Genomic DNA, 13945 nt, shown 5'->3' with positions numbered 1-13945 from the left:
ATACAGTGTGTAAATCCACTATAGGCAACAAATTAAACCAGATATATAATGTATTCGTGTAATCATTAATTAATAAGTTTTTTAAAGTTACACTTAATTATGACCCCGTAATTATTTTTTCAATATTTACCGAATAGCAATGTACTGCAAACATTACGAGATATAACATGACATTACAAGATACGAGCTTTTTATAATAACTGCCAACAAGAGTTGACAGTTACTTTACAAAGCTCGTATCTCGTAACTTGTGTGTACTTTATTGCGGGCCGATTATTGTATTTCTAAGCAAAAATCTCAATATACTTTTTAGGTCCTAAGCTATCCACCGTTTAAATATTCGCCCGGATTGGATTTACATACTGCGGCACTGTATAACTAAGTAGTTTTAGACCCAAAACTTTACCTTTCACCGCAATAAAAGGATAAGTCCGAGATTAATCACCGCGCGATTTTTTTTTTGCCAACCGCCTGGGATAGGTAATTGGTGGATCTGTATATTTGTATGACGTCTAAATATCGTGATAGCGTGAATACGCCATCTTCTTCTTCTTCCTCGCGTTTCCCGGCATTTTGCCACGGCTCATGGGAGCCTGGGGTCCGCTTGACAACTAATCCCAAGATTTGGCGTAGGCACTAGTTTTTACGAAAGCGACTGCCATCTGACCTTCCAACCCAGAGGGTTGGCTAGGCCTTGTTGGGATTAGTCCGGTTTCCTCACGATGTTTTCTTTCGCCGAAAAGCGACTGCTGGTAAATATCAAATGATATTTCGTACATAAGTTCCGAAAAACTCGTTGGTACGAGCCGGGGTTTGAACCCGCGACCTCCGGATTGCAAGTCGCACGCTCTTACCGCTAGGCCACCAGCGCTTCAACGCTATTATATGCATTAGTTTTCAGAATAACAAATTAGATTAAATATTAATTAAATAACTGATTAAATATTTAAGGTTAACTGGAAGAAATCCCTGAAAGGATAAGTTCGCCTTTGTACAAAATATGTGTTTTAATATTCAGTCATATTAAGGTGCTGTTAAAAATTATAGCGCTTTTTTACATCGTAATATGGTTGCCAAAAAACATGAATAACTAACAATGTTGAGGCCTTTTTCTAGTAACTTCATCGATTCAAAACCTCGACCCGGGTACGTCCTTAAACTGCGTCCAAAATAGAGGTATGGGCATTGTGAATGTCATCTCGTTTTGTGTGATATGGCACAGCACAGCGTACGTCATTCCAGATATAGAGCAGATCCCAACTGGGGAAGTACCTCCACCTTACAGAAAACCACAGCCAAATAACACTAGACCCTACTCGTGTTGTGTTACTGCCGGTGAGTAACGTTGCCAGAGCTCAACGAGGGAGCGGAGTGTTAGGGTGGGTCGGCAACGCATACGTAACTCCTCTGGAGATGCAGGCGTACATAGGCTACGGAGACTGCTTACCATCATGCAGTCCGTAAGATTGTTTGCCACCGACATAGTATTAAAAAACCTGATTATTTACATGACTTTCGCTCAATAGAAAAAAAAACACGAACATATGTCTAAAACTCTAAAACGCACCTTAAAAACTATACAAAACCTGGTGCTTTTTGTACCCTTCTGACGCAACAAAAACAACGAAAGTTATGTAAGGGACGAATAACCTCAAAATACGCCTATCATAATAACCGCGATAACCTCATAGTGCGACAGATCACGCGACATCTATTTTTGGAAATATGTATATTCTTATCAGTGATCGAATACGCGAGCAAACGAAACGTAATAGATTAGTTCAGTGCTTCCCAAACTGTGGGTTGCCTTTAAAGTGCAATACGTTCGTGTTTTTCTCTCACTCTCACTGGGCGTATGAGTGAGCGAGATGTGAGTGCGTGCCCGGGAGCGCGGATATCATAAAATAAAAATTTCTTGGGAGAATTGGGGCGGCGGTTGAGGGAGAGGGGTCATGACCCTCGTTCCGGGTCATTCCTGATGCAGAGGCTAGGTCTATCGCGATTCAGCGTGGCAACGCGGCGAACGTGATGGGCACCTTTGCGTCTGGGAGGGCTCGGGTTGTTTGATTAGTTTTTGTATTTGTGTCTTTCTTTTTGTTTACTTTTACTTCTATTTAGTTTATAGTACATTTTAATGATTTTTTTAGAGTAATTAAGAATAAGAATGAAATGATAATATTTGGCAATAAAATTAACAATATATTTTATACGTTGAAATAAATAAATAAAGTAATCGATACGTTCCGTCAAACATGATATTGCCGATTTTTAGAAACAATTTTGGGTTTTGTGCATAATTTGTTACAACTTTTTAAAGTGCATTTTATAGTTATGTTCATTTTTTTTTCTGTCAGTCAAAAGCCAAAAAATCAGGATTCGAAACAATACAAGCCCTCGATGAAGGCCTCAAGATTGCTAATTAAATTTATGGCAGCCGTATTGTGACCCAAAAGCGCTACGATTTTTTTTATCCGTTTTCTGAACCTACAGAACCTTAACACATTCACGCACGAGCACAGCGCCATACTAGATGAGACACAGGTAAATCCCACACAAGATATTTTCCCGTCTATGAACGAACTGCCACATCACATTCTCTATAAAAGTTGTGCCACATATTGACAGCTCAGTTTGTGTACATCTTCATACATTGAAAAGACTCGTGAAACGACATTTCGTCTAACCGTGAAGTCCTCAGCCGTGTCATGCCACAACATATGTCATGGCCTTATACTGGCGATAAAAAATAGTATTTTATACAATCGTGATATAATAGAGAGCTTTTCAGTCGAGTACCCTGAGTTGCCTAAGTAAGGTACAGGATTGAAAAGTTTGATTATATCACTATTGCATACAATAATTTTTCTACGAGTCATCTAAAATAATACTTTTTTCACTATATAACCTAAATAATTAATGAAAACTGGTAAGTATCTCAGTAGAAAAAAAAGTAGACATAAATGCGCGACTCTCGCCCCGCGCTCGTTTAGTCTTTTCTATGGGAGCGCGGCGGCATCGGCACGTGATTGGTCAATTTTTTTAATAGTTGATTACAGCGTATCGAAAGGAATCTTATAGTTGAGTGGGAGCCTATACATGAAAAGTAGGCAATTATATATAATTCAACCATTACAGTCGACGAGTAGAAAAAAGTTTACGATACAGCCAGGAAATGCCGACAGAATCCTGGGTACAATAATAATAATAAAAATGCCTCAAGGAGATTTTAGATTTAAGCTAGTTATTAATAATACCTCTGTATATATCTAATATGTAAACAAAGCGAACTTACTAAAATATTTTTTATTAAAAAAAGTTATAAGTACATAAGTTAAGGTGCGGTAAGACGAACAGTACCCCTAGTGTAACTAAATTCGATTTTGAAACGTGACGTACGCGTTTGCGTTTAGTCTCATTTTGTATTGGATTTAGAAAGAGCGCGCCAAGCGGGACGTTTTGGAAACTCAAAATCCTATACAAAATGAGACTTAACGCAAACGCGTTCGTCACGTTATGATGTCGATAAAAGTTACACTAGGGGTACAGTTTATTTTGCTCGGGACAAGACAAACTGTATGAGGATTCCATACAAGTGTTTATCTTGTCCCGGTGATAGCCTTACCCCACCTTACCCCTACTACATATATTTACATGTAACACTGCAATATCTATATTTATTTTGTATCCAATTTGCCCGGAGCACGAAGTAAATAAATTAAATACATAGAAATATCTCAAATGATGAAATTCCGCAATAAACCAGTTCTCTGTTCGGACGCGAGTCACTCACGAGACGATGAAATGAGACGGAATCTGATTTATTACTAACAACTGGCTTGGCTGCAGTCGGCTATAGGTATTCATATTGCAAGTTACTTTGAAATGAGCATATCTACTGATATTCATGTTTTTTTTTTTACTTTCTGTTTATTTAATAACCATTATATATCTTGAGAGACTCTCGCCAGGTGTTTGGATCAAGGGTCAGATGCAGAAGGCAGTGATCTTGGACACGGCGCGGATAGTCCGACGATTCCTCTCTCTGCAGCCCTAACCACCGGCAGCTTGGTCCCTGCCCCGCTGCTGGCTGCACCCTAGGTTAAGTTTTTTTTAAATATGTTTATTAGTATTATGTGTTTTTATATCCATATTATAAAAACCTAGCCTAAGATGAAAGTTGAATAAAGAGAATTATATATGATACATTAATAAAAATAAACGAATTTATCTATTAAATAAAACTAAAGGTTGTCTGGAAGAGATCGCTTTTTAGCGATAAGACCGCCTGTTGTTACCTGGTTCTATTTTCCTTTAAAATTCATTTGTAGTTTTACATGTATGTAAAATGTATAATTGTTGGTGCAATAAAGAATATTTACTTACTTACTAAAGTAAAAAAATTCACGGTTAGTACATCTATGTATCCATGTCCATATGCCGATGTAAATAGTAGGTAGGTAACTTATACGGTTTTACTACAAATGCCTTATGGACAAATATAATCATAGCATAAGTATCTCATATGGCTTATGGGATATTATGGTAAATATATATGAATTATGGAACACATTAGTGACCTATAAACCCAAACACAAAGAAATTAGGACAGCAAGAGATAAACATGGAGGCCGATTCGAACTCACATTTTAATGCCACAATGATGTCATTTTGCTATCGCTCGTACATTTACAAAAATGTCCACCCTCGTCCTCGAGAGATATTGAATAGAGTTGCTGAACCAAGAACTGTTTCGTATCAACAAGTCAAAGTTTTGAGGTTTTGTTTTGACCCTAAAATAACGTTGAGGAGCGCCTTGAGCTAGTCGTGATTGCACGCTTATAAGTTTTATGTTGATGATTTTGTAATAAATATGTTATTTTCCTCTCAATTCGATCGTACTTGTTTAACTTATTCGTAATAGCTACATATTGTATAGGCGCGAAACGCTCGGGCGAATTGTAACAAAATGACAGCATTTTGACATCAAAATATAAGTCCGAATTGGCCTTATGAATAAGATATGGATATATTATATATGTATCAATATGTATACTCGTTATTGGGAACTCACCCAACATTGACTAATGTACGTTTTTGGTAATTCACCACACTCTCTTAAGAGTCCGCAGCAAGCTCGGTTCGCCATACAAACGTAGCTCCTATTTTAAAACGTACAGCTCTGAAACTTTGTACTTACAATAGAATAAGGTATTATAGTTTATGTAGCTTCAGTACTTCTTTAAATAGATATATTAAAACTTGTTTTTGCTCTATTTCGTTTGTTTTATAAACTGAAACTAAATAAACTTATTACAGGACTAGATATACCTCATGTCGTGGTATGTGCAAAGTTTCATTACAATCCAACACGTAGTTTTACAATGAGAACGAAACTCCTTTGGTATGGGAAGATGAAATTTGGCCGAGCTTGCCGGGGACACTTAAGCAAAGTTCTTAGTCCTGTGGGTCTATCTATTCGCGAATTCTCAGATAGAGTCTATCTGAGACTCTCAGATAGACTCTATCTGAGAATTCGCAAAACCTGGGTGAAAAAACACACTGCAGTCTAAATAATCCTTTTACCTCAGTTTATTCTTTCAAACATCATTTGAAGCAATATTGCTTTTTCTTAACGCAAATAGCTAAACCTCTTTCATAATACATTGTAGGAAGAGGTAGACTCGTTAAAAGTTAAAGTTGGGCGAACTTAGCACAGCAGAAGCTCGGTCGCAAGTTTAACACTTTAATAGCCGCGGTAAGTCAGCTAGAAGCTGTCTAAGCTTAATAATGAGTTTATATAAGCTCTGTATGAAACCTGTTAATGAGTTAGTACAATCTTGAAAGCAATGTATGAAATATTTGCCGATATCTGACTGAGCCTCACTTGAGCGTAGGTACAGAAATTCAATGAAAGAGTCCGACCAAGAAAACTCTGCATTAGAAATAACAAAGTGTCACTGTGTCACCATTAACGTAAAATTTCCATGAAGCCGATAAAGATAAGAGCCATATAAAATTTCCGGGTTACATCTGTTTCAATACATGTTCCCCCTATATATTTTTTTTGTGTTATAACTAAACAGTAAATACTACACAGGATTGTTATGGAATAAAGAAGATAAATTGACACGAACGATGCCAGAAAATAACTCGGTACTCAAAATAGCCCAGACAATTAGAAACCTAGAAGTCAAGGGGGTCAATTACAGAAAGCACGCAACAAACACTACACAAATCAAATAATCATCAAAACAAAACTGAAGACAAGTCATTAGATTATGTGATTACATTATTATATTTATATTATTAATAGTGACATAACAATGTGTTATTATGTTCGGACTGTAGAGACGAAAATTCTGAGATTTCTGGTTAATTTCCGAGTGCACATAAACTTTTCAAGATGGGGACAATATTATAATCTGTTGTAGCCGCCGTGCAGGTCAGGATGTCGACGACTCGAATAAAAAAAAGCCCTTTCCGAAGCCAAAGCGCGGAATATATTGATTTTATACAAATAAAAAAAGTTGCATTCGCAACAGTTAGCTTTATTAAGGTGCATCCACATTCCACACCGCAGGTACCTTTTATAGAACAATACTTGCACAGTATATACACGGTAACAATAGGCAACTTACCTTAGTTAGATCTCGGTAAGCTGCCGGAATGAAGCCAGTGGAATGTTTCGGTTCGATCATCGCACATTCACTCGCGCCAAGGACTCGCATATGTAATTATACGCAGTGTAATTAGGAGATTTATTATCTTTGTGCTGCGAAACCAGCTGCAAGCTGTAAAGGTCAGAAACATCTATAGGTACAGACAAAGTTTATTTATTTATATGAACCTTGAGTGTCCCACTGCTGGGCAAAGACCTCTTTCATCCCTTCCCACGTATCCCGGTTTTAACCCGTCTCCCACCAGTTCCTATTACTTCTTACCAAAGACGTCAAGGTCATCTCGTAAACGTCGTCGAGGTTTGCTACTACCCCGGATCAGATTTTATCAGAACCAATTGGTTGTTGTTTTAGCCCACAAGTCATCGCGGATACAAACTTAAATAACAAAAATAAAATATGAAGAAAAAGCAAAACGTGTTCTCAATCAATAGTTCTCGAGAACGTTCTCCGTTAAGTATGTATGGAGAATATTCTCGCACACACTATGTACATTATTTGTAACACACACTGGGTATCATGTATACCTACAACTCACTTTTAGAAGAGGCGAATGAATCGAATGATGATGAATGACTGGAATCACATACAAGTAAAAAAGTATTTAGATATAAGGATTCGAAATTTAAAATGACGCTGAGTTGTCATGTCTACTGCTTATAAACGAAGTATGTGGTACAGTCAGCATCAAAAGTAGCGGATCAAACAAGGTTTCAAAAGTATCTACCATTCTGAAACAGCTTAACAAAATGTGGTGGTTATATATGTAGAACAATTAAGACGGTAAAAGATATACTTTTGAATGTAAATTTTAGAGATTTATCTATATTTGGAAAAGTTATCCGGAATATCAGATACTTTTGGCGCGTTGTTTCATCCGCTACTATTGATGCTGACTGTACGAGGCCCTACCTTAGGATGCAGTTGAAGTGCAATAGGTTGCCGTAGGTATGGTGACTCGACATTTGAAATAGTTTTAACCGACTGTTAACGAACTAATCGGTCTGGAACTATCAATCGATCAATCGTTCTTATCACTGAAGCAATAGCTTGGTGAGTAAAGTAACCCTAGGCCAAGTTACAAAACATGTGTATTCTGTAGGTATTCTACCTACTTATATTCGATTTAAGTCGGGCTACTAATCAGAAATCATCGAATGCGAAAAAAAAATCCGGTCAATTGCCAGTTTATGTGAACACAGGCGTGCGAAATTTTATCAGTTGTGAGCTGCGTCATTTCATCTGCAGTAGTTCTAATGAATGTCGGTAGACAACTCATTTTGTGTCGCCGAGTGAACCACAAAAATGTTTTGTATGAAACCGAATGCAGCAGAAATTGAGCAACCGAAATTACGCCACTCACAACTCAAAAAATTACGTTTGTTTGGCTTCACCCTATAAGTTATGGTATTTTTTGAACAGTTTCCTTCATAAATCAATTATATTCAAGAATCCAACCCTTCAGAATATGATATCACACTTGACCTAGTACACTTTGTTATTTTGCCCTTATTACTATACCTTATCTTACAAACTAACATAAATAGTAAAATTATAAATTTAAAAATCCTTTTGGCAACACAACAGTTTTTTGATGCGTCACCTGTTCTGGTGATTTCCAGGGATTCTGCAGATTCCCACGGAACCACTGAAATACACACCCTTGGGCCAGAAGTCCGCGCTCGTTATGGTTTCAAGCAGCGGCGCCAGCGGACGCAGCACGCGTACCATGAACCACGAACGAGCTGAAGTACACATAAATTAAATCAATATGTATATATAAACTTAAAAAGACTTAATATACCTTTTTATATTCTGTTTTGTTTTGAACAAAAATCGACAAAACAGCAATGTTCATTCAGCTAGATAAAACGCAATTTGAAATAGGTATGTAGGTACGTCGTCCTTACCTGACACCTACCATTACCATACAGCACAAAGTAGTTATAATTGACTTTAATTATGTTTTGAATGCTAGATCATTAACGTGATTAGACACAACGTCGTACGCGTACAATATTGTGCTGCAATTCAATTCGCCTTTTTGCGCGAATACGGCTTTGTATAATTCATAATAAGGGTTCCTTTTGTACCTTTTTGGTACGGAACCCTAAAAAGACGAAGTGAATGGCGGCACTAAAATTACACCTCGGTAATCATTTTGATGGCCTGCCACGAATAGGTATCGAAAATCGAAATTTCGTTGTATGCCTCTCTGTCGAAAAAAGCGATGGCCAGGCAGACAACTCACCGTTCACGGTACGACCTCAGGACACCCCAGTAACTGAGGTTTCACTTACTGAAGAGAAACTGTTCCACTTAGGTACAGTCAGCGTCAAATACTTTGTAGCAACCAAAGTAGCCAAATAGTTCGGTACACCATATATTTAGTATGGTGTACCGAACTATTTGGCCACTTTGACTGTTACAAAGTATTTGACGCTGACTGTACAACGATATTTAAGTTTCAGCCTAGAATCTAGATCATTTTCAAACTAAGCGTTGTGATGATAAAATGGTCAAAGTGTCATCGTATTGATTTGTAAGAAAAGGTTTATTCGGCTATCTCACAATTAGTGTCCTATCGGAGTTTCGGTTTCGGGGTTTCGACATAAAAACCATGTTTTGGCCTAAAGTTCGGTTTCGACCAGAAATATACATACTTCCACCGCGCCGAAATTGTAAAACTGACTGAAGTTTCAGTTTCAGCATACAATTCATGTTAATCATGTTACGGCCGATAACTCGGTTTCGGCCAAACTAGAGAAAAACCGGGTCTCCGCAAAAACCGGTTTCGGTCGGACACTACTCACAAACAGGTATTGTACGGGCGTATTTTTATTTTTTACGACCACTAAGAATAATATTCTAAACTACGTATCATGAACCTTTAATTAACCTATTTATTTGTAGAATTAGTCCTGTAAGTATCGCAGAGCTGACAGTTGCACATTTATTTTTCTGGGACATACCAAAAGTATACATATAGACCACTTCATTTCATTTTATTTGATGTCCACTCTCCGTTTTCATACTTCTTTAAATTAAATACCTCAACTAAAAGGTCAATTGATTAACCAATTTATTAGGCCCGAATAAAACAACCAATTGTACCCCAGACTCGCTCACACAAAAAGGAATTTTATTTTCATAACCATAAAGATGATTTAACCCCAACGACTGTTATGTCCTATAAGAATTACTACAATTGTATGTACACTAGTCATCAGTATGGCAATTCCAAGATATGTCGATCGTATACTGTAAACTGTTCAATCCTGAACCTTATTGCAACATCATAAGGTCTACATATGGTTAGTTGTGTTAGTACACAATGTTAGACAATGTGTTAATTTTCACAACTCACGAGTGGTAAAATCAAGGCGATCGGAAATGTTCTAGTTGCAGCATTTAATGTACGGCTTGTTATGAAATATTAAATGTACTGTACGGCCTAAGATGGCCGGTACTTGTCACTATGCCTGTCACGTTCTAATAAGTATGTAAGCGCGAAAGTGACGGGCATAGTGACAAGTGATAAAAATGAAACCATGCTGCCACAACAACAGTAAAGTAAGAAGTGGAATTTTAGACTTCCTCACGACGCGACAGTCGAACTCTATGGAATTTTACATTTCTTCGTAGTTCGATAGTCGAACTAAGTGGAATTCTGGAATTCCTCTCCGTCCGACCACTCGGACTATAAGGAATTTTACAATTCCTCGTGGTTCGACAGTCGAACTAAGTCCGAGTGTGTCCGAAGACTGTCAGACCACGTGGCCGTAGGGGTTTTTAGGATGTCAAAGAGGCCATTATTTCATGAAACGACGCCATACTTGTGGTTGGACATGAAAATTTTATGCTTTTCTACGATAACTTTTTACTGTCCTAACAAACATCTATGAAGTTTAGAACTTAACGCTTCTTTGTCAACTCAAAACCATAAAAACCATGCCGTGCAGAACTCGCGGCATCATGATATTATCTGAAGCTGTGTTCTGTGTCGGAACGTTTGCTAACCTAACCGTTTATTGGTCACATTGGTCCCATTACTGTAACTGCCGATCTGCACTCCCCCATCCCTATTAGCAATTGTTATTCTTTCCCAGTCCGTCTCTCACGTTAGACGGCCTACCTCGAACCACTTCATCCGTTCGTTCATCTGTTTGCCTCTATCACTTGAATATATATACAGGAGTGATAGAGACGCAGATAACGATATATAGCAACACTAATATGGTGGTTGGTGGTTGTATTTGCTTTTAACGCAATGGCGCAGCCCTAGTGGGCAAAGGAACTGTTGCTAAAGTGTCCAACTGGCAGCTGTAAATAATAGTTCGCAATTTTTCCGGTGACGCTAGGGTAGCACAAAGGACATGACATGAACTTAGACGTTGTTCACGGAGTGAAGTGCGCTGTCAGTACTTCGTTTTTAGGGTTCCGTACCCAAAGGGTCAAACGGGACCCTATTACTGAGACTCCGCTGTCCGTCCGTCCGTCCGTCCGTCTGTCACCAGGCTGTATCTCATGAACCGTGATAGTTCCAGTTGAAATTTCTACAGATAATGTATTTCTGTTGCCGCTATAACAACAAATACTAAAACAGAATAAAATAAATATTTCTTTCCAATCTCAAGGTTTTCATCCAATCACCGAAGTTAAGCAACGTCGGGCGGGGTCAGTACTTGGATGGATGACCGTTTTTATAGATAATGGTACGGAACCCTTCCTGTGCGAGTCCGGCTCGCACTTGGCCGGTTTTTTTTCACGATGTATTATGACGCCACCTATTTAAGATTCTTTGATGCACACTTTTCATACACATACCTCTACCCTCCATACACATTTGTTTGAAAGTTGACAGCTGTCTAATAGTATGATAATGGCGTCCCAAGACAGTTTTCATTTTTCCCACGCCGTGTGTTTACCGCTTGTATTTCCACCACTTATGGGATAAAATAATTGTCCATGACAATTTATTTCACAGATGTTTCAATTCCCATACCGCATTAATATGAGAAATTAAACATTTGCGGAAATAAAAACAAAGACTATAGAAAGTCTAAGTATAGAAAATACTATACTTATGTTAGGGAAAAAAACAATGTTAAGGGCCACCCGACACTAGCGTAGCGTCTCCCGTTCGTCGGCGTCTAGGCAACTCTATGGCTGCTGCTCGACGCAGCGTTGACGCAACTGCGCAGCGACGCCATTTTCCATAGCGCTGACTAGACGCCGACGCTCAAAAGACTTTCTAGTACTTTCAGCTGTTTCGGGCTTTTAGTAAACAGAATCCTCATTTTCTATTTCTTACTCACATTTAAGACGAAAGTGGAGGACGCGCGAAATCGCCTTTTCATACAAACGTAGTCCTCATTTTCCTCTGAGGATATGAACATTATTGAAAAAATTTTGACACAATTTGTTGTATATCAACCACAGGAATGTCCTAACTTGATTTTTTTCGATTTCTTTAATTATTATAAAAGTTAGGTTAGGTTATATTACGTTAAAAATGTGTATGAAATCTGTTTTACGCTCCTAATTTTTACAATAATCTAAAAAATTATAGTTATTAAATCAAATGATGTAAAAATATATTTCATAATGTCAATATCCAGAGAGAAAAATGGGGACTACGTTTGTATGGTGAAGCAGCCTTCCCCTTTCCTCTTAACACACAATGGACAATAAATAATACTTTTAAGGATAAATGTTGTTAATATGCAATAAAGATCTGTTTTATTGCGACCTACAATCATTTAAGGCGAGAAGATCATAATCAGCACACGATTTAATCGTATTAAGGTGTTCGCTTTCTTTCGCAAACTCGAATAATGGTGGCAATGTATGGTATGATGTATATGGAATGGTAAATTTTAAAAGATTGAGTTCAAAATAAGCTATTAAAGGCCTTACGTACACCTAAGTGGCGTTCGACTTAGTGCCGCCAAGGCGTCATAGAGTGCGCTGTCAAAACAATGAAATCCAGAACAATTCAAGTTATGCTGTCTATCAATCTTCAGATAAGAACAAACGGGAGAAGATGAGATCCCTTCAGTCGATAGATCCATCCAGTAGATCCAAGACGGATCTAGTGAGAATTTTTTTATTTGTTAGATCCAACTTCGGGCCGATATGGATATAACGAGAACTTTTTTAGTAATAGATCCAGTTTAAATGACAAATGGATCTAGTGGGACTTCTTTTTATCGCAAGATCCAATCTTTACTTACGTTATTGTATCAATCAAAAATTCTCTATCTTGTTAATTCTACTTGAATTAAACGATAGATCCAATATAATTGTGAGCGCTGGTGGCTTAGGCAGTGTCTTACCTGAGCGAACAACTCGCGAACTCGAAGCGGCGCGGCGCGGGTGAATTCAATCCTTTGATACCTATGGAAGTGTCCTACGTGGGCGATCTCCGAATGCCGTTGGGCCGCCGCGCCGCGTCGCTTTCGCGAGTCATCGCCCACGTAAGCCGCGCTGTTAGCGGTTCCTGGGTAAACCCACTGGTTTGCTTAAGAAAAAAAATGTAACGTGTGCTATGATTGATAATCAGTCTTGTCCAGTTAAAAGTGTGAGTTGAACATGGTATTTCATAGAAAGACAGAAGGTTCTAATGTTCTGTCTCAAATGATACGCCCACGACTGACGACATAAAAAATAAATTTTCTATGAGTGCACGGAATCACATTACAACATATAACTGTAATTCAATTCTAAAATGACCCTGACCACTTTTAAGTTATCTTGAGTAAGTATGAATCTCTATCTGATGGAAGCGTAAAAACTTGTTAATTCATGATTACACGGGTAAATTCTATGTCTGGTTTGATTTCATGCCCGTATTGGATTTACACACCGTATAAAAATAAAAGAATACAATAATGACGGTCGTAAAGTTTGACTTATTAGCTACCAGGATCTATAAACAGTCATTCCAGACTATTCTACCAATTTGCTCTAGACGAAACATTAACGAGATGTCATTATATTATATCATGAACAGATTGATTCAAGAGAACTGGCACCGAATGTTTATGACCAGTATAAATTAATATAAATTACGTGCCAGATGTTGTGAATAAACCAGTATATCATCATATAGTTAGTAATGATATTATATAACTACAGATTAGTTATATTATACTCAAATATGATTGAAAATTGAAAATATAATTATCTTCTAATTTCTCTAGCCATGATTAAATAGTTTTTTGCTAATTCGGGTTTTGTAGTTTTTATAAAGGACGCCATAGCGG

The sequence above is a fragment of the Cydia pomonella genome, chromosome 11 (genome assembly GCF_033807575.1).
Source record: "Cydia pomonella isolate Wapato2018A chromosome 11, ilCydPomo1, whole genome shotgun sequence".
Lineage (NCBI taxonomy): Eukaryota > Metazoa > Arthropoda > Insecta > Lepidoptera > Tortricidae > Cydia > Cydia pomonella.
This window is presented reverse-complemented; position numbering follows the sequence as displayed.